At 42.4% G+C, this 22,225-nt stretch overlaps 1 non-coding gene across 1 annotated transcript; it reads right to left on the bottom strand.

Moving 5' to 3' along the window:
* Positions 1 to 21,568: 21,568 nt before the first annotated feature.
* TRNAY-GUA (transfer RNA tyrosine (anticodon GUA)) lies at positions 21,569 to 21,651 on the bottom strand. The gene has a single exon. It is a non-coding gene; the product is annotated as a tRNA-Tyr (tRNA).
* Positions 21,652 to 22,225: the final 574 nt, after the last annotated feature.

Raw genomic sequence — 22,225 nt, 5'->3', positions numbered from 1 at the left:
ATCTCCAGGAAATGATTTCCCTTGTTCCAACCTTTCATCCTTGAAACCTAAGTGGCATGAACCACCACCATCAACACAATATTGCCTTTAAAGTTGTACAACAGCTCTGGTAGCTAGGCTTGCATGTTCTGCAAACTCAGCCGCTGCTTGAGCTACAGAGGTAGCATCCTTAAATTTCATGTTCCAATTCTACTGCCAACAGAAAATTTACCATTACCATCTCCAAGAAATGATTGCCCATGTTCCAACCTTTCATCCTTGAAACGTAGTGGCATGAACCACCATCATCAACAAAATATTGCCTTGAAAGTTCTACAACAGCTCTGGCAGCTAGGCTTGCATGTTCTGCAAACTCAGCCGCTGCTTGAGCAGCAGAGTTAGCATCCTTAAATTTCATGTTCCAATTTTGCCTGCCAACAGAAAAATTACCATTACCATCTCTAGGAAATGATTGCCCATGTTCCAACCTTTCATCCTTGAAACCTAAGTGGCATGAACCACCATCATCAACAAAATATTGCCTTGAAAGTTCTACAGTAGCTCTGGCAGCTAAGCTTGCATGTTCTGCAAACTCAGCCGCTGCTTGAGCAGCAGAGGTAGCATCCTTAAATTTCATGTTCCAATTCTACCTGCCAACAGAAAAATTACCATTACCATCTCTAGGAAATGATTGCCCATGTTCCAACCTTTCATTCTTGAAACCTAAGTGGCATGAACCAGCATCATCAACTCAATATTGCCTTGAAAGTTCTACAACAACTCTCGTAGCTAGGCTTGAATATTATCCAAACTCAACCGCTGCTTGAGTAGCAGAGGTAGCATCCTTAAATTTCATGTTCCAATTTCGCTTGCCAACAGAAAAATTACCATTACCATCTATAGGAAATGATTGCCCATGTTCCAACCTTTCATCCTTGAAACCTAAGTGGCATGAACCACCATCATCAACACAATATTGCCTTTAAAGTTCTACAACAGCTATGGCAGCTAGGCTTGCATGTTCTGCAAACTCAGTCGCTGCTTGAGCAGCAGAGGTAGAATCCCTAAATTTCATGTTCCAATTCAGTCTGCCAACAGAAAAATTACCATTACCATCTCCAGGAAATGATTGCCCTTGTTCCAACCTTTCATCCTTGAAACCTAAGTGTCATGAACCACCACCATCAACACAATATTGCCTTTAAAGTTCTACAACAGCTCTGGTAGCTAGGCTTGCATGTTCTGCAAACTTAGCCGCTGCTTGAGCAGCAGAGGTAGCATCCACAAATTTCATGTACCAATTCTGCCTGCCGATAGAAAAATTACCATTACCATCTCCAGGAAATGATTGCCCATGTTCCAACCTTTCATCCTAGAAACCTAAGTGGCATGAACCACCATCATCAACACAATATTGCCTTGAAAGTTCTACAACAGCTCTGGCAGCTAGGCTTGCATGTTATGCAAACTCAGCCGCTGCTTGAGCAGCAGAGGTAGCATCCATAAATTTCATGTTCCAATTCTGCCTGCCAACAGAAAAATTACCATTACCATCTCCAGGAAATGATTGCCCATGTTCCAACCTTTCATCCTTGAAACCTAAGTGGCATGAACCACCATCATCAACACAATATTGCCTTTAAAGTTCTACAACAGCTCTGGCAGTGAGGCTTGCATATTCTGCAAACTCAGCCGCTGCTTGAGCAGCAGAGGTTGCATCCATAAATTTCATGTTCCAGTTCTGCCTGCCAACAGAAAAATTACCATTACCATCTCCAGGAAATGATTGCCCATGTTTTAACCTTTTATCCTTGAAACCTAAGTGGCATGAACCACCATCATCAACAAAATATTGCCTTGAAAGTTCTACAGTAGCTCTGGCAGCTAAGCTTGCATGTTCTGCAAACTCAGCCGCTGCTTGAGCAGCAGAGGTAGTATTCTTAAATTTCATGTTCCAATTCTGCCTGCCAATAGAAAAATTACCATTACCATCTCTAGGAAATGATTGCCCATGTTCCAACCTTTCATCCTTGAAACCTAAGTGGCATGAACCACTATCATCAACACAATATTGCCTTGAAAGTTCTACAATAGCTCTGGCAGCTAGGCTTGCATGTTCTACAAACTCAGTCGCTGCTTGAGCAATAGAGGTAGCATCCTTAAATTTCATATTCCAATTCTGCCTACCAACAGAATAATTACCATTACCATCTCTAGGAAATGATTGCCCATGTTCCAACCTTTCATCCTTGAAACCTAAGTGGCATGAACCACCATCATCAACAAAATATTGCCTAGAAAGTTCTACAACAGCTATGGCAGCTAGGTTTGCATGTTCTGCAAACTCAGCCGCTGCTTGAGCAGCAGAGGTATCATCCCTAAATTTCATGTTCCAATTTTGCCTGCCAACAGAACAATTACCATTACCATCTCCAGGAAATGATTTCCCTTGTTCCAACCTTTCATCCTTGAAACCTAAGTGGCATGAACCACCACCATCAACACAATATTGCCTTTAAAGTTGTACAACAGCTCTGGTAGCTAGGCTTGCATGTTCTGCAAACTCAGCCGCTGCTTGAGCTACAGAGGTAGCATCCTTAAATTTCATGTTCCAATTCTACTGCCAACAGAAAATTTACCATTACCATCTCCAAGAAATGATTGCCCATGTTCCAACCTTTCATCCTTGAAACGTAGTGGCATGAACCACCATCATCAACAAAATATTGCCTTGAAAGTTCTACAACAGCTCTAGCAGCTAGGCTTGCATGTTCTGCAAACTCAGCCGCTGCTTGAGCAGCAGAGTTAGCATCCTTAAATTTCATGTTCCAATTTTGCCTGCCAACAGAAAAATTACCATTACCATCTCTAGGAAATGATTGCCCATGTTCCAACCTTTCATCCTTGAAACCTAAGTGGCATGAACCACCATCATCAACAAAATATTGCCTTGAAAGTTCTACAGTAGCTCTGGCAGCTAAGCTTGCATGTTCTGCAAACTCAGCCGCTGCTTGAGCAGCAGAGGTAGCATCCTTAAATTTCATGTTCCAATTCTACCTGCCAACAGAAAAATTACCATTACCATCTCTAGGAAATGATTGCCCATGTTCCAACCTTTCATTCTTGAAACCTAAGTGGCATGAACCAGCATCATCAACTCAATATTGCCTTGAAAGTTCTACAACAACTCTCGTAGCTAGGCTTGAATATTATCCAAACTCAACCGCTGCTTGAGTAGCAGAGGTAGCATCCTTAAATTTCATGTTCCAATTTCGCTTGCCAACAGAAAAATTACCATTACCATCTATAGGAAATGATTGCCCATGTTCCAACCTTTCATCCTTGAAACCTAAGTGGCATGAACCACCATCATCAACACAATATTGCCTTTAAAGTTCTACAACAGCTATGGCAGCTAGGCTTGCATGTTCTGCAAACTCAGTCGCTGCTTGAGCAGCAGAGGTAGAATCCCTAAATTTCATGTTCCAATTCAGTCTGCCAACAGAAAAATTACCATTACCATCTCCAGGAAATGATTGCCCTTGTTCCAACCTTTCATCCTTGAAACCTAAGTGTCATGAACCACCACCATCAACACAATATTGCCTTTAAAGTTCTACAACAGCTCTGGTAGCTAGGCTTGCATGTTCTGCAAACTTAGCCGCTGCTTGAGCAGCAGAGGTAGCATCCACAAATTTCATGTTCCAATTCTGCCTGCCGATAGAAAAATTACCATTACCATCTCCAGGAAATGATTGCCCATGTTCAAACCTTTCATCCTTGAAACCTAAGTGGCATAAACTACCATCATTAACACAATATTGCCTTGAAAGTTCTACAACAGCTCTGGCATCTAGGCTTGCATATTCTGCAAACTCAGCCGCTGCTTGAGCAGCAGAGGTAGCATCCATAAATTTCATGTTCCAATTCTGCCTGCCAACAGAAAAATTACCATTACCATCTCCAGGAAATGATTGCCCATGTTCCAACCTTTCATCCTTGAAACCTAAGTGGCATGAACCACCATCATCAACACAATATTGCCTTTAAAGTTCTACAACAGCTCTGGCAGTGAGGCTTGCATATTCTGCAAACTCAGCCGCTGCTTGAGCAGCAGAGGTTGCATCCATAAATTTCATGTTCCAGTTCTGCCTGCCAACAGAAAAATTACCATTACCATCTCCAGGAAATGATTGCCCATGTTTTAACCTTTTATCCTTGAAACCTAAGTGGCATGAACCACCATCATCAACACAATATTGCCTTGAAAGTTCTACAACAGCTCTGGCAGCTAGGCTTGAATATTCTGCAAACTCAGCCGCTCCTTGAGCAGCAGAGGTATCATCCATAAATTTCATGTTCCAATTCTGCCTGCCAACAGAAAAATTACCATTACCATCTCAAGGAAATGATTGCCCTTGTTCCAACCTTCATCCTTGAAACCTAAGTGGCATGAACCACCACCATCAACACAATATTGCCTTTAAAGTTCAACAACAGCTCTGGCAGCTAGGCTTGCATGTTCTGCAAACTCAGCCGCTGCTTGAGCAGCAGAGGTAGCATCCATAAATTTCATATTCCAACGTTGCCTGCCAACAGAAAAATTACCATTACCATCTCCAGAAAATGATTGTCCATGCTCCAACCTTTCATCCTTGAAACCTAAGTGGCATGAACCACCATCATCAACACAATATTGCCTTTAAAGTTCTACAACAGCTCTGGCAGCGAGGCTTGCATGTTCTGCAAACTCAGCCGCTGCTTGAGCAGCAGAGGTAGCATCCATAAATTTCATGTTCCAATTCTGCCTGCCAACAGAAAAATTACCATTAACATCTCCAGGAAATGATTGCCCATGTTCCAACCTTTCATCCTTGAAACCTAAGTGGCATGAACCACCATCATCAACACAATATTGCCTTGAAAGTTCTACAACAGCTCTGGCAGCTAGGCTTGAATATTCTGCAAACTCAGCCGCTGCTTGAGCAGCAGAGGTAGCATCCACAAATTTCATGTTCCAATTCTGCCTGCAAACAGAAAAATTACCATTACCATCTCCAGGAAATGATTGCCCATGTTCCAACCTTTCATCCTTGAAACCTAAGTGGCATGAACCACCATCATCAACACAATATTGCCTTTAAAGGTCTACAACAGCTCTGGCAGTGAGGCTTGCATATTCTGCAAACTCAGCCGCTGCTTGAGCAGCAGAGGTAGCATCCATAAATTTCATGTTCCAGTTCTGCCTGCCAACAGAAAAATTACCATTACCATCTCCAGGAAATGATTGCCCATGTTTTAACCTTTCATCCTTGAAACCTAAGTGGCATGAACAACCATCATCAACACAATATTGCCTTGAAAGTTCTACAACAACTCTGGCAGCTAGGCTTGAATATTCTGCAAACTCAGCCGCTGCTTGAGCAGCAGAGGTATCATACATAAATTTCATGTTCCAATTCTGCCTGCCAACAGAAAAATTACCATTACCATCTCCAGGAAATGATTGCCCATGTTCCAACCTTTCATCCTTGAAACCTAAGTGGCATGAACCACCATCATCAACACAATATTGCCTTGAAAATTCTAGAACAGCTCTGGCTCTAGGCTTGCATATTCTGCAAACTCAGCCGCTGCTTAGCAGTAGAGGTAGCATCCTTAAATTTCATGTTCCAATTTTGCCTGCCAACAGAAAAATTACCATTACCATCTCCAGGAAATGATTGCCCATGTTCCAACCTTTCATCCTTGAAACCTAAGTGGCATGAACCACCATCATCAACACAATATTGCCTTGAAAGTTCTATAACAGCTCTGGCATCTAGGCTTGCATATTCTGCAAACTCAGCCGCTGCTTGAGCAGTAGAGGTAGCATCCTTATATTTCATGATCTAATTCTGCCTGCCAACAGAAAAATTACCATTACCATCTCCAGGAAATTATTGCCCATGTTCCAACCTTTCATCCTTGAAACCTAAGTGGCATGAACCACCATCATCAACACAATATTGGCTTACAAGTTCTACAACAGCTCTGGCAGCCAGGCTTGCATGTTCTGCAAACTCAGCCACTGCTTGAGCAGCAGAGGTAGCATTCTTAAATTTCATGTTCCAATTTTGCCTGCCAACAGAAAAATTACCATTACCATCTCCAGGAAATGATTGCCCATGTTCTAACCTTTCATCCTTGAAACCTAAGTGGCATGAACCACCATCATCAACACAATATTGCCTTTAAAGTTCTACAATAGCTCTGGCAGCGAGGCTTGCATGTTCTGCAAACTCAGCCGCTGCTTGAGCAGCAGAGGTAGCATCCATAAATTTCATGTTCCAATTCTGCCTGCCAACAGAAAAATTACCATTACCATCTCCAGGAAATGATTGCCCATGTTCCAACCTTTCATCCTTGAAACCTAAGTGGCATGAACCACCATCATCAACACAATATTGCCTTTAAAGTTCTACAACAGCTCTGGCAGTGAGGCTTGCATATTCTGCAAATTCAGCCGCTGCTTGAGCAGCAGAGGTTGCATCCATAAATTTCATGTTCCAGTTCTGCCTGCCAACAGAAAAATTACCATTACCATCTCCAGGAAATGATTGCCCATGTTTTAACCTTTTATCCTTGAAACCTAAGTGGCATGAACCACCATCATCAACACAATATTGCCTTGAAAGTTCTACAACAGCTCTGGCAGCTAGGCTTGAATATTCTGCAAACTCAGCCGCTCCTTGAGCAGCAGAGGTATCATCCATAAATTTCATGTTCCAATTCTGCCTGCCAACAGAAAAATTACCATTACCATCTCCAGGAAATGATTGCCCATGTTTTAACCTTTTATCCTTGAAACCTAAGTGGCATGAACCACCATCATCAACACAATATTGCCTTGAAAGTTCTACAACAGCTCTGGCAGCTAGGCTTGAATATTCTGCAAACTCAGCCGCTCCTTGAGCAGCAGAGGTATCATCCATAAATTTCATGTTCCAATTCTGCCTGCCAACAGAAAAATTACCATTACCATCTCAAGGAAATGATTGCCCTTGTTCCAACCTTCATCCTTGAAACCTAAGTGGCATGAACCACCACCATCAACACAATATTGCCTTTAAAGTTCAACAACAGCTCTGGCAGCTAGGCTTGCATGTTCTGCAAACTCAGCCGCTGCTTGAGCAGCAGAGGTAGCATCCATAAATTTCATATTCCAACGTTGCCTGCCAACAGAAAAATTACCATTACCATCTCCAGAAAATGATTGCCCATGCTCCAACCTTTCATCCTTGAAACCTAAGTGGCATGAACCACCATCATCAACACAATATTGCCTTTAAAGTTCTACAACAGCTCTGGCAGCGAGGCTTGCATGTTCTGCAAACTCAGCCGCTACTTGAGCAGCAGAGGTAGCATCCATAAATTTCATGTTCCAATTCTGCCTGCCAACAGAAAAATTAACATTAACATCTCCAGGAAATGATTGCCCATGTTCCAACCTTTCATCCTTGAAACCTAAGTGGCATGAACCACCATCATCAACACAATATTGCCTTGAAAGTTCTACAACAGCTCTGGTAGCTAGGCTTGAATATTCTGCAAACTCAGCCGCTGCTTGAGCAGCAGAGGTAGCATCCACAAATTTCATGTTCCAATTCTGCCTGCAAACAGAAAAATTACCATTACCATCTCCAGGAAATGATTGCCCATGTTCCAACCTTTCATCCTTGAAACCTAAGTGGCATGAACCACCATCATCAACACAATATTGCCTTTAAAGGTCTACAACAGCTCTGGCAGTGAGGCTTGCATATTCTGCAAACTCAGCCGCTGCTTGAGCAGCAGAGGTAGCATCCATAAATTTCATGTTCCAGTTCTGCCTGCCAACAGAAAAATTACCATTACCATCTCCAGGAAATGATTGCCCATGTTTCAACCTTTCATCCTTGAAACCTAAGTGGCATGAACAACCATCATCAACACAATATTGCCTTGAAAGTTCTACAACAACTCTGGCAGCTAGGCTTGAATATTCTGCAAACTCAGCCGCTGCTTGAGCAGCAGAGGTATCATACATAAATTTCATGTTCCAATTCTGCCTGCCAACAGAAAAATTACCATTACCATCTCCAGGAAATGATTGCCTATGTTCCAACCTTTCATCCTTGAAACCTAAGTGGCATGAACCACCATCATCAACACAATATTGCCTTGAAAATTCTAGAACAGCTCTGGCTCTAGGCTTGCATATTCTGCAAACTCAGCCGCTGCTTAAGCAGTAGAGGTAGCATCCTTAAATTTCATGTTCCAATTCTGCCTGCCAACAGAAAAATTACCATTACCATCTCCAGGAAATGATTGCCCATGTTCCAACCTTTCATCCTTGAAACCTAAGTGGCATGAACCACCATCATCAACACAATATTGCCTTGAAAGTTCTATAACAGCTCTGGCATCTAGGCTTGCATATTCTGCAAACTCAGCCGCTGCTTGAGCAGTAGAGGTAGCATCCTTAAATTTCATGTTCTAATTCTGCCTGCCAACAGAAAAATTACCATTACCATCTCCAGGAAATTATTGCCCATGTTCCAACCTTTCATCCTTGAAACCTAAGTGGCATGAACCACCATCATCAACACAATATTGGCTTTAAAGTTCTACAACAGCTCTGGCAGCCAGGCTTGCATGTTCTGCAAACTCAGCCGCTGCTTGAGCAGCAGAGGTAGCATTCTTAAATTTCATGTTCCAATTTTGCCTGCCAACAGAAAAATTACCATTACCATCTCCAGGAAATGATTGCCCATGTTCCAACCTTTCATCCTTGAAACCTAAGTGGCATGAACCACCATCATCAACACAATATTGCCTTTAAAGTTCTACAATAGCTCTGGCAGCGAGGCTTGCATGTTCTGCAAACTCAGCCGCTGCTTGAGCAGCAGAGGTAGCATCCATAAATTTCATGTTCCAATTCTGCCTGCCAACAGAAAAATTACCATTACCATCTCCAGGAAATGATTGCCCATGTTCCAACCTTTCATCCTTGAAACCTAAGTGGCATGAACCACCATCATCAACACAATATTGCCTTTAAAGTTCTACAACAGCTCTGGCAGTGAGGCTTGCATATTCTGCAAACTCAGCCGCTGCTTGAGCAGCAGAGGTTGCATCCATAAATTTCATGTTCCAGTTCTGCCTGCCAACAGAAAAATTACCATTACCATCTCCAGGAAATGATTGCCCATGTTTTAACCTTTTATCCTTGAAACCTAAGTGGCATGAACCACCATCATCAACACAATATTGCCTTGAAAGTTCTACAATAGCTCTGGCAGCTAGGCTTGAATATTCTGCAAACTCAGCCGCTCCTTGAGCAGCAGAGGTATCATCCATAAATTTTATGTTCCAATTCTGCCTGCCAACAGAAAAATTACCATTACCATCTCCAGGAAATGATTGCCCATGTTTTAACCTTTCATCCTTGAAACCTAAGTGGCATGAACTACCATCATCAACACAATATTGCCTTGAAAGTTCTACAACAGCTCTGGCAGCTAGGCTTGAATATTCTGCAAACTCAGCCGCTGCTTGAGCAGCAGAGGTAGCATCCATAAATTTCATGTTCCAATTCTGCCTGCCAACAGAAAAATTACCATTACCATCTCCAGGAAATGATTGCCCATGTTCCAACCTTTCATCCTTGAAACCTAAGTGGCATGAACCACCATCATCAACACAATATTGCCTTTAAAGTTCTACAACAGCTCTGGTAGCGAGGCTTGCATGTTCTGTAAACTCAGCCGCTTCTTGAGCAGCAGAGTTAGCATCCTTAAATTTCATGTTTTAATTCTGCCTGCCAACAGAAAAATTACCATTACCATCTCTATGAAATGATTGCCCATGTTCCAACCTTTCATCCTTGAAACCTAAGTGGCATGAACCACCACCATCAACACAATATTGCCTTTAAAGTTCAACAACAGCTCTGGCAGCTAGGCTTGCATGTTCTGCAAACTCAGCCGCTGCTTGAGCAGCAGAGGTAGTATCCATAAATTTCATATTCCAACGTTGCCTGCCAACAGAAAAATTACCATTACCATCTCCAGAAAATGATTGCCCATGCTCCAACCTTTCATCCTTGAAACCTAAGTGGCATGAACCACCATCATCAACACAATATTGCCTTTAAAGTTCTACAACAGCTCTGGCAGCGAGGCTTGCATGTTCTGCAAACTCAGCCGCTGCTTGAGCAGCAGAGGTAGCATCCATAAATTTCATGTTCCAATTCTGCCTGCCAACAGAAAAATTACCATTAACATCTCCAGGAAATGATTGCCCATGTTCCACCCTTTCATCCTTGAAACCTAAGTGGCATGAACCACCATCATCAACACAATATTGCCTTGAAAGTTCTACAACAGCTCTGGCAGCTAGGCTTGAATATTCTGCAAACTCAGCCGCTGCTTGATCAGCAGAGGTAGCATCCACAAATTTCATGTTCCAATTCTGCCTGCAAACAGAAAAATTACCATTACCATCTCCAGGAAATGATTGCCCATGTTCCAACCTTTCATCCTTGAAACCTAAGTGGCATGAACCACCATCATCAACACAATATTGCCTTTAAAGTTCTACAACAGCTCTGGCAGTGAGGCTTGCATATTCTGGCAAACTCAGCCGCTGCTTGAGCAGCAGAGGTAGCATCCATAAATTTCATGTTCCAGTTCTGCCTGCCAACAGAAAAATTACCATTACCATCTCCAGGAAATGATTGCCCATGTTTTAACCTTTCATCCTTGAAACCTAAGTGGCATGAACAACCATCATCAACACAATATTGCCTTGAAAGTTCTACAACAACTCTGGCAGCTAGGCTTGAATATTCTGCAAACTCAGCCGCTGCTTGAGCAGCAGAGGTAGCATCCATAAATTTCATGTTCCAATTCTGCCTGCCAAAAGAAAAATTACCATTACCATCTCTAGGAAATGATTGCCCATGTTCGAACCTTTCATCCTTGAAACCTAAGTGGCATGAACCACCATCATCAACACAATATTGCCTTGAAAGTTCTATAACAGCTCTGGCATCTAGGCTTGCATATTCTGCAAACTCAGCCGCTGCTTGAGCAGTAGAGGTAGCATCCTTAAATTTCATGTTCTAATTCTGCCTGCCAACAGAAAAATTACCATTACCATCTCCAGGAAATGATTGCCCATGTTCCAACCTTTCATCCTTGAAACCTAAGTGGCATGAACCACCATCATCAACACAATATTGGCTTTAAAGTTCTACAACAGCTCTGGCAGCTAGGCTTGAATATTCTGCAAACTCAGCCGCTGCTTGAGCAGCAGAGGTAGCATTCTTAAATTTCATGTTCCAATTTTGCCTGCCAACAGAAAAATTACCATTACCATCTCCAGGAAATGATTGCCCATGTTCCAACCTTTCATCCTTGAAACCTAAGTGGCATGAACCACCATCATCAACACAATATTGCCTTTAAAGTTCTACAACAGCTCTGGCAGCGAGGCTTGCATGTTCTGCAAACTCAGCCGCTGCTTGAGCAGCAGAGGTAGCATCCATAAATTTCATGTTCCATTTCTGCCTGCCAACAGAAAAATTACCATTACCATCTCCAGGAAATGATTGCCCATGTTCCAACCTTTCATCCTTGAAACCTAAGTGGCATGAACCACCATCATCAACACAATATTGGCTTTAAAGTTCTACAACAGCTCTGGCAGCCAGGCTTGCATATTCTGCAAACTCAGCCGCTGCTTGAGCAGCAGAGGTAGCATTCTTAAATTTCATGTTCCAATTTTGCCTGCCAACAGAAAAATTACCATTACCATCTCCAGGAAATGATTGCCCATGTTCCAACCTTTCATCCTTGAAACCTAAGTGGCATGAACCACCATCATCAACACAATATTGCCTTTAAAGTTCTACAATAGCTCTGGCAGCGAGGCTTGCATGTTCTGCAAACTCAGCCGCTGCTTGAGCAGCAGAGGTTGCATCCATAAATTTCATGTTCCATTTCTGCCTGCCAACAGAAAAATTACCATTACCATCTTCAGGAAATGATTGCCCATGTTCCAACCTTTCATCCTTGAAACCTAAGTGGCATGAACCACCATCATCAACACAATATTGCCTTTAAAGTTCTACAACAGCTCTGGTAGCGAGGCTTGCATGTTCGGCAAACTCAGCCGCTGCTTGAGCAGCAGAGGTAGCATCCATAAATTTCATGTTCCAGTTCTGCCTGCCAACAGAAAAATTACCATTACCATCTCCAGGAAATGATTGCCCATGTTTTAACCTTTCATCCTTGAAACCTAAGTGGCATGAACAACCATCATCAACACAATATTGCCTTGAAAGTTCTACAACAACTCTGGCAGCTAGGCTTGCATGTTCTGCAAACTCAGCCGCTGCTTGAGCAGCAGAGGTAGCATTCTTAAATTTCATGTTCCAATTTTGCCTGCCAACAGAAAAATTACCATTACCATCTCCAGGAAATGATTGCCCATGTTCCAACCTTTCATCCTTGAAACCTAAGTGGCATGAACCACCATCATCAACACAATATTGCCTTGAAAGTTCTACAACAGCTCTGGCAGCTAGGCTTGAATATTCTGCAAACTCAGCCGCTGCTTGAGCAGCAGAGGTAGCATTCTTAAATTTCATGTTCCAATTTTGCCTGCCAACAGAAAAATTACCATTACCATCTCCAGGAAATGATTGCCCATGTTCCAACCTTTCATCCTTGAAACCTAAGTGGCATGAACCACCATCATCAACACAATATTGCCTTTAAAGTTCTACAATAGCTCTGGCAGCGAGGCTTGCATGTTCTGCAAACTCAGCCGCTGCTTGAGCAGCAGAGGTTGCATCCTTAAATTTCATGTTCTAATTCTGCCTGCCAACAGAAAAATTACCATTACCATCTCCAGGAAATGATTGCCCATGTTCCAACCTTTCATCCTTGAAACCTAAGTGGCATGAACCACCATCATCAACACAATATTGGCTTTAAAGTTCTACAACAGCTCTGGCAGCCAGGCTTGCATGTTCTGCAAACTCAGCCGCTGCTTGAGCAGCAGAGGTAGCATTCTTAAATTTCATGTTCCAATTTTGCCTGCCAACAGAAAAATTACCATTACCATCTCCAGGAAATGATTGCCCATGTTCCAACCTTTCATCCTTGAAACCTAAGTGGCATGAACCACCATCATCAACACAATATTGCCTTTAAAGTTCTACAATAGCTCTGGCAGCGAGGCTTGCATGTTCTGCAAACTCAGCCGCTGCTTGAGCAGCAGAGGTTGCATCCATAAATTTCATGTTCCATTTCTGCCTGCCAACAGAAAAATTACCATTACCATCTCCAGGAAATGATTGCCCATGTTCCAACCTTTCATCCTTGAAACCTAAGTGGCATGAACCACCATCATCAACACAATATTGCCTTTAAAGTTCTACAACAGCTCTGGCAGTGAGGCTTGCATATTCTGGCAAACTCAGCCGCTGCTTGAGCAGCAGAGGTAGCATCCATAAATTTCATGTTCCAGTTCTGCCTGCCAACAGAAAAATTACCATTACCATCTCCAGGAAATGATTGCCCATGTTTTAACCTTTCATCCTTGAAACCTAAGTGGCATGAACAACCATCATCAACACAATATTGCCTTGAAAGTTCTACAACAACTTTGGCAGCTAGGCTTGAATATTCTGCAAACTCAGCCGCTGCTTGAGCAGCAGAGGTAGCATCCATAAATTTCATGTTCCAATTCTGCCTGCCAAAAGAAAAATTACCATTACCATCTCTAGGAAATGATTGCCCATGTTCGAACCTTTCATCCTTGAAACCTAAGTGGCATGAACCACCATCATCAACACAATATTGCCTTGAAAGTTCTATAACAGCTCTGGCATCTAGGCTTGCATATTCTGCAAACTCAGCCGCTGCTTGAGCAGTAGAGGTAGCATCCTTAAATTTCATGTTCTAATTCTGCCTGCCAACAGAAAAATTACCATTACCATCTCCAGGAAATGATTGCCCATGTTCCAACCTTTCATCCTTGAAACCTAAGTGGCATGAACCACCATCATCAACACAATATTGGCTTTAAAGTTCTACAACAGCTCTGGCAGCCAGGCTTGCATGTTCTGCAAACTCAGCCGCTGCTTGAGCAGCAGAGGTAGCATTCTTAAATTTCATGTTCCAATTTTGCCTGCCAACAGAAAAATTACCATTACCATCTCCAGGAAATGATTGCCCATGTTCCAACCTTTCATCCTTGAAACCTAAGTGGCATGAACCACCATCATCAACACAATATTGCCTTTAAAGTTCTACAATAGCTCTGGCAGCGAGGCTTGCATGTTCTGCAAACTCAGCCGCTGCTTGAGCAGCAGAGGTTGCATCCATAAATTTCATGTTCCATTTCTGCCTGCCAACAGAAAAATTACCATTACCATCTCCAAGAAATGATTGCCCATGTTCCAACCTTTCATCCTTGAAACCTAAGTGGCATGAACCACCATCATCAACACAATATTGCCTTTAAAGTTCTACAACAGCTCTGGCAGTGAGGCTTGCATATTCTGCAAACTCAGCCGCTGCTTGAGCAGCAGAGGTAGCATCCATAAATTTCATGTTCCAGTTCTGCCTGCCAACAGAAAAATTACCATTACCATCTCCAGGAAATGATTGCCCATGTTTTAACCTTTTATCCTTGAAACCTAAGTGGCATGAACCACCATCATCAACACAATATTGCCTTGAAAGTTCTACAACAGCTCTGGCAGCTAGGCTTGAATATTCTGCAAACTCAGCCGCTCCTTGAGCAGCAGAGGTATCATCCATAAATTTCATGTTCCAATTCTGCCTGCCAACAGAAAAATTACCATTACCATCTCCAGGAAATGACTGCCCATGTTTTAACCTTTCATCCTTGAAACCTAAGTGGCATGAACTACCATCATCAACACAATATTGCCTTGAAAGTTCTACAACAGCTCTGGCAGCTAGGCTTGAATATTCTGCAAACTCAGCCGCTGCTTGAGCAGCAGAGGTAGCATCCATAAATTTCATGTTCCAATTCTGCCTGCCAACAGAAAAATTACCATTACCATCTCCAGGAAATGATTGCCCATGTTCCAACCTTTCATCCTTGAAACCTAAGTGGCATGAACCACCATCATCAACACAATATTGCCTTTAAAGTTCTACAATAGCTCTGGTAGCGAGGCTTGCATGTTCTGTAAACTCAGCCGCTTCTTGAGCAGCAGAGTTAGCATCCTTAAATTTCATGTTTTAGTTCTGCCTGCCAACAGAAAAATTACCATTACCATCTCTATGAAATGATTGCCCATGTTCCAACCTTTCATCCTTGAAACCTAAGTGGCATGAACCACCATTATCCACAAAATATTGCCTTGAAAGTTCTACAACAGCTCTGGCAGCTAGGCTTGCATGTTCTGCAAACTCACCCGCTGCTTGAGCAGCAGAGGTAGCATTTTTAAATTTCATGTTCCAATTCTGCCTGCCAACAGAAAAATTACCATTACCGTCTCTAGGAAATGATTGCCCATGTTCAAACCTTTCATCCTTGAAACCTAAGTGGCATGAACCACCATCATCAACTCAATATTGCCTTGAAAGTTCTACAACAGCTCTGGCAGCTAAGCTCGCATGTTCTGCAAACTCAGTCGCTGCTTAAGCAGCAGAGGTATCATTCTTAAATTTCATGTTCCAATTCTGCCTGCCAACAGAAAAATTACCATTAACATCTCTAGGAAATGACTACCCATGTTCAAACCTTTCATCCTTGAAACCTAAGTGGCATGAACCACCATCATCAATACAATATTGCCTTGAAAGTTCTACAACAGCTCTGGCGGCTAGGCTTGAATATTCTGCAAACTCAGCTGCTGCTTGAGCAGCAGAGGTAGCATCCATAAATTTCATATTCCAATGTTGCCTGCAACCAGAAAAATTACCATTACCATCTCCAGGAAATGATTGCCCATGTTCCAACCTTTCATCCTTGAAACCTAAGTGGCATGAACCACCATCATCAACACAATATTGCCTTTAAAGTTCTACAACAGTTCTGGCAGCGAGGCTTGCATGTTCTGCAAACTCAGCCGCTGCTTGAGCAGCAGAGGTAGCATCCATAAATTTCATGTTCCAATTCTGCCTGCCAACAGAAAAATTACCATTACCATCTCCAGGAAATGATTGCTCATGTTCCAACCTTTCATCCTTGAAACCTAAGTGGCATGAACCACCATCATCAACACAATATTGCCTTGAAAGTTCTACAACAGCTCTGGCAGCTAGGCTTGAATATTCTGCAAACTCAGTCGCTGCTTGAGCAGCAGAGGTAGCATCCACAAATTTCATGTTCCAATTCTGCCTGCCAACAGAAAAATTACAATTACCATCTCCAAGAAATGATTGCCCATGTTCCAACCTTTCATCCTTGAAACCTAAGTGGCATGAACCACCATCATCAACACAATATTGCCTTTAAAGTTCTACAACAGCTCTGGCAGCTGAGGCTTGCATATTCTGCAAACTCAGCCGCTGCTTGAGCAGCAGAGGTAGCATCCATAAATTTCATGTTCCAATTCTGCCTGCCAACAGAAAAATTACCATTACCATCTCCAGGAAATGATTGCCCATGTTTTAACCTTTCATCCTTGAAACCTAAGTGGCATGAACCACCATCATCAACACAATATTGCCTTTAAAGTTCTACAACAGCTCTGGTAGCGAGGCTTGCATGTTCTGTAAACTCAGCCGCTTCTTGAGCAGCAGAGTTAGCATCCTTAAATTTCATGTTCTAATTCTGCCTGCCAACAGAAAAATTACCATTACCATCTCAATGAAATAATTGCCCATGTTCCAACCTTTCATCCTTGAAACCTAAGTGGCATGAACCACCATTATCCACAAAATATTGCCTTGAAAGTTCTACAACAGCTCTGGCAGGTAGGCTTGCATGTTCTGCAAACTCACCCGCTGCTTGAGCAGCAGAGGTAGCATTTTTAAATTTCATGTTCCAATTCTGCCTGCCAACAGAAAAATTACCATTACCGTCTCTAGGAAATGATTGCCCATGTTCAAACCTTTCATCCTTGAAACCTAAGTGGCATGAACCACCATCATCAACTCAATATTGCCTTGAAAGTTCTACAACAGCTCTGGCAGCTAAGCTCGCATGTTCTGCAAACTCAGTCGCTGCTTGAGCAGCAGAGGTATCATTCTTAAATTTCATGTTCCAATTCTGCCTGCCAACAGAAAAATTACCATTAACATCTCTAGGAAATGATTACCCATGTTCAAATCTTTCATCCTTGAAACCTAAGTGGCATGAACCACCATCATCAATACAATATTGCCTTGAAAGTTCTACAACAGCTCTGGCAGCTAGGCTTGAATATTCTGCAAACTCAGCTGCTGCTTGAGCAACAGAGATAGCATCCATAAATTTCATATTCCAATGTTGCCTGCCAACAGAAAAATTACCATTACCATCTCCAGGAAATGATTGCCCATGTTCCAACCTTTCATCCTTGAAACCTAAGTGGCATGAACCACCATCATCAACACAATATTGCCTTTAAAGTTCTACAACAGTTCTGGCAGCGAGGCTTGCATGTTCTGCAAACTCAGCCGCTGCTTGAGCAGCAGAGGTAGCATCCATAAATTTCATGTTCCAATTCTGCCTGCCAACAGAAAAATTACCATTACCATCTCCAGGAAATTATTGCTCATGTTCCAACCTTTCATCCTTGAAACCTAAGTGGCATGAACCACCATCATCAACACAATATTGCCTTGAAAGTTCTGCAACAGCTCTGGCAGCTAGGCTTGAATATTCTGCAAACTCAGCCGCTGCTTGAGCAGCAGAGGTAGCATCCACAAATTTCATGTTCCAATTCTGCCTGCCAACAGAAAAATTACAATTACCATCTCCAAGAAATGATTGCCCATGTTCCAACCTTTCATCCTTGAAACCTAAGTGGCATGAACCACCATCATCAACACAATATTGCCTTTAAAGTTCTACAACAGCTCTGGCAGTGAGGCTTGCATATTCTGCAAACTCAGCCGCTGCTTGAGCAGCAGAGGTAGCATCCATAAATTTCATGTTCCAATTCTGCCTGCCAACAGAAAAATTACCATTACCATCTCCAGGAAATGATTGCCCATGTTTTAACCTTTCATCCTTGAAACCTAAGTGGCATGAACCACCATCATCAACACAATATTGCCTTTAAAGTTCTACAACAGCTCTGGTAGCGAGGCTTGCATGTTCTGTAAACTCAGCCGCTTCTTGAGCAGCAGAGTTAGCATCCTTAAATTTCATGTTCTAATTCTGCCTGCCAACAGAAAAATTACCATTACCATCTCAATGAAATAATTGCCCATGTTCCAACCTTTCATCCTTGAAACCTAAGTGGCATGAACCACCATTATCCACAAAATATTGCCTTGAAAGTTCTACAACAGCTCTGGCAGGTAGGCTTGCATGTTCTGCAAACTCACCCGCTGCTTGAGCAGCAGAGGTAGCATTTTTAAATTTCATGTTCCAATTCTGCCTGCCAACAGAAAAATTACCATTACCGTCTCTAGGAAATGATTGCCCATGTTCAAACCTTTCATCCTTGAAACCTAAGTGGCATGAACCACCATCATCAACTCAATATTGCCTTGAAAGTTCTACAACAGCTCTGGCAGCTAAGCTCGCATGTTCTGCAAACTCAGTCGCTGCTTGAGCAGCAGAGGTATCATTCTTAAATTTCATGTTCCAATTCTGCCTGCCAACAGAAAAATTACCATTAACATCTCTAGGAAATGATTACCCATGTTCAAATCTTTCATCCTTGAAACCTAAGTGGCATGAACCACCATCATCAATACAATATTGCCTTGAAAGTTCTACAACAGCTCTGGCAGCTAGGCTTGAATATTCTGCAAACTCAGCTGCTGCTTGAGCAACAGAGATAGCATCCATAAATTTCATATTCCAATGTTGCCTGCCAACAGAAAAATTACCATTACCATCTCCAGGAAATGATTGCCCATGTTCCAACCTTTCATCCTTGAAACCTAAGTGGCATGAACCACCATCATCAACACAATATTGCCTTTAAAGTTCTACAACAGTTCTGGCAGCGAGGCTTGCATGTTCTGCAAACTCAGCCGCTGCTTGAGCAGCAGAGGTAGCATCCATAAATTTCATGTTCCAATTCTGCCTGCCAACAGAAAAATTACCATTACCATCTCCAGGAAATTATTGCTCATGTTCCAACCTTTCATCCTTGAAACCTAAGTGGCATGAACCACCATCATCAACACAATATTGCCTTGAAAGTTCTGCAACAGCTCTGGCAGCTAGGCTTGAATATTCTGCAAACTCAGCCGCTGCTTGAGCAGCAGAGGTAGCATCCACAAATTTCATGTTCCAATTCTGCCTGCCAACAGAAAAATTACAATTACCATCTCCAAGAAATGATTGCCCATGTTCCAACCTTTCATCCTTGAAACCTAAGTGGCATGAACCACCATCATCAACACAATATTGCCTTTAAAGTTCTACAACAGCTCTGGCAGTGAGGCTTGCATATTCTGCAAACTCAGCCGCTGCTTGAGCAGCAGAGGTAGCATCCATAAATTTCATGTTCCAATTCTGCCTGCCAACAGAAAAATTACCATTACCATCTCCAGGAAATGATTGCCCATGTTTTAACCTTTCATCCTTGAAACCTAAGTGGCATGAACCACCATCATCAACACAATATTGCCTTGAAAGTTCTACAACAGCTCTGGCAGCTAGGCTTGCATGTTCTGTAAACTCAGCCGCCTCTTGAGCAGCAGAGTTAGCATCCTTAAATTTCATGTTCTAATTCTGCCTGCCAACAGAAAAATTACCATTACCATCTCTAGGAAATGATTGCCCATGTTCCAACCTTTCATCCTTGAAACCTAAGTGGCATGAACCACCATCATCAATACAATATTGCCTTGAAAGTTCTACAACAGCTCTGGCAGCTAGGCTTGAATATTCTGCAAACTCAGCTGCTGCTTGAGCAGCAGAGGTAGCATCCATAAATTTCATATTCAAATGTTGCCTGCCAACAGAAAAATTACCATTACCATCTCCAGGAAATGATTGCCCATGTTCCAACCTTTCATCCTTGAATCCTAAGTGGCATGAACCACCATCATCAATACAATATTGCCTTGAAAGTTCTACAACAGCTCTGGCAGCTAGGCTTGAATATTCTGCAAACTCAGCTGCTGCTTGAGCAGCAGAGGTAGCATCCATAAATTTCATATTCCAATGTTGCCTGCCAACAGAAAAATTACCATTACCATCTCCAGGAAATGATTGCCCATGTTCCAACCTTTCATCCTTGAATCCTAAGTGGCATGAACCACCATCATCAACACAATATTGCCTTTAAAGTTTTACAACAGCTCTAGTAGCGAGGCTTTCATGTTCTGTAAACTCAGCCGCTTCTTGAGCAGCCGAGTTAGCATCCTTAAATTTCATGTTCCAATGTCGCCTGCCAACAGAAAAATTACCATTACCATCTACAGGAAATGATTGCCCATGTTCCAACCTTTCATCCTTGAAACCTAAGTGGCATGAACCACCATCATCAACACAATATTGCCTTTAAAGTTCTAAAACAGCTCTAGTAGCGAGGCTTTCGTGTTCTGTAAACTCAGCCGCTTCTTGAGCAGCCGAGTTAGCATCCTTAAATTTCATGTTCTAATTCTGCCTGCCAACAGAAAAATTACCATTACCATCTCTAGGAAATGATTGCCCATGTTCCAACCTTTCATCCTTGAAACCTAAGTGGCATGAACCACCATTATCAACAAAATATTGCCTTGAAAGTTCTACAACAGCTCTGGCAGCTAGGCTTGCATGTTCTGCAAACTCACCCGCTGCTTGAGCAGCAGAGGTAGCATTTTTAAATTTCATTGTTCCAATTCTGCCTGCCAACAGAAAAATCACCATTACCATCTCCAGGAAATGATTGCCCATGTTCCAACCTTTCATCCTTGAAACCTAAGTTGCATGAACCACCATCATCAACTCAATATTGCCTTGAAAGTTCTACAACAGCTCTGGCAGCTAAGCTCGCATGTTCTGCAAACTCAGTCGCTGCTTGAGCAGCAGAGGTAGCATTCTTAAATTTCATGTTCCAATTCTGCGTGCCAACAGAAAAATTACCATTAACATCTCTAGGAAATTGATTACCCATGTTCAAACCTTTCATCCTTGAAACCTAAGTGGCATGAACCACCATCATCAACACAATATTGCCTTGAAAGTTCTACAACAGCTCTGGCAGCTAGGCTTGAATATTCTGCAAACTCAGCCGCTGCTTGAGCAGCAGAGGTAGCATCCATAAATTTCATGTTCCTATTCTGCCTGCCAACAGAAAAATTACCATTACCATCTCCAGGAAATGATTGCCCATGTTCCAACCTTTCATCCTTGAAACCTAAGTGGCATAACCACCATCATCAACACAATATTGCCTTCTCTGAAGTCTACAACAAACAAGTGGGAGAGGCAGGATTCGAACCTACGTAGAAAAACTTCAACAGATTTACAGTCTGCCGCTTTTGACCACTCGGCCACTCTCCCCTTCCCGGGCCGAGGCCCCCCTCAATGGGTTCTAATTCTAAGAAGGGGGGCGGCGCCCTGAATCAATCAAAAAGCTTATTGATTTAATTGAAGGGAACTAAGACGATTAGCTTAGCTAGCGTTCCGGGAGAATCTAGTCATTTAGTCAGTTCATAACTATCTCTGTAAAGCAAGGGGCCAACAAAATGGTATCAGAGCATTTAGATTAAAATGAACAAAGAAGAATTTGCAATAGATGAAAAAACCTATGAAAATCAAGACGGATTAAAAATAAAAATAATATCTAGAATAGCTCTGGCTCTAGGCTTGCATATTCTGCAAACTCAACCGCTGCTTGAGCAGTAGAGGTAGCATCCTTAAATTTCATGTTCCAATTCTGCCTGCCAACAGAAAAATTACCATTACCATCTCCAGGAAATGATTGCCCTTGTTCCAACCTTTCATCCTTGAAACCTAAGTGGCATGAACCACCATCATCAACACAATATTGCCTTTAAAGTTCTACAACAGCTATGGCAGCTAGGCTTGTATGTTCTGCAAACTCAGCGGTTATTTGAGCAGCAGAGGTAGCATC

This window comes from Nicotiana tomentosiformis, unplaced genomic scaffold (assembly GCF_000390325.3).
Source record: "Nicotiana tomentosiformis unplaced genomic scaffold, ASM39032v3 Un00170, whole genome shotgun sequence".
NCBI lineage: Eukaryota > Viridiplantae > Streptophyta > Magnoliopsida > Solanales > Solanaceae > Nicotiana > Nicotiana tomentosiformis.
The sequence above is the reverse complement of the archived record's forward strand: the minus strand, read 5'-3'. Positions and strand labels throughout refer to the sequence as shown.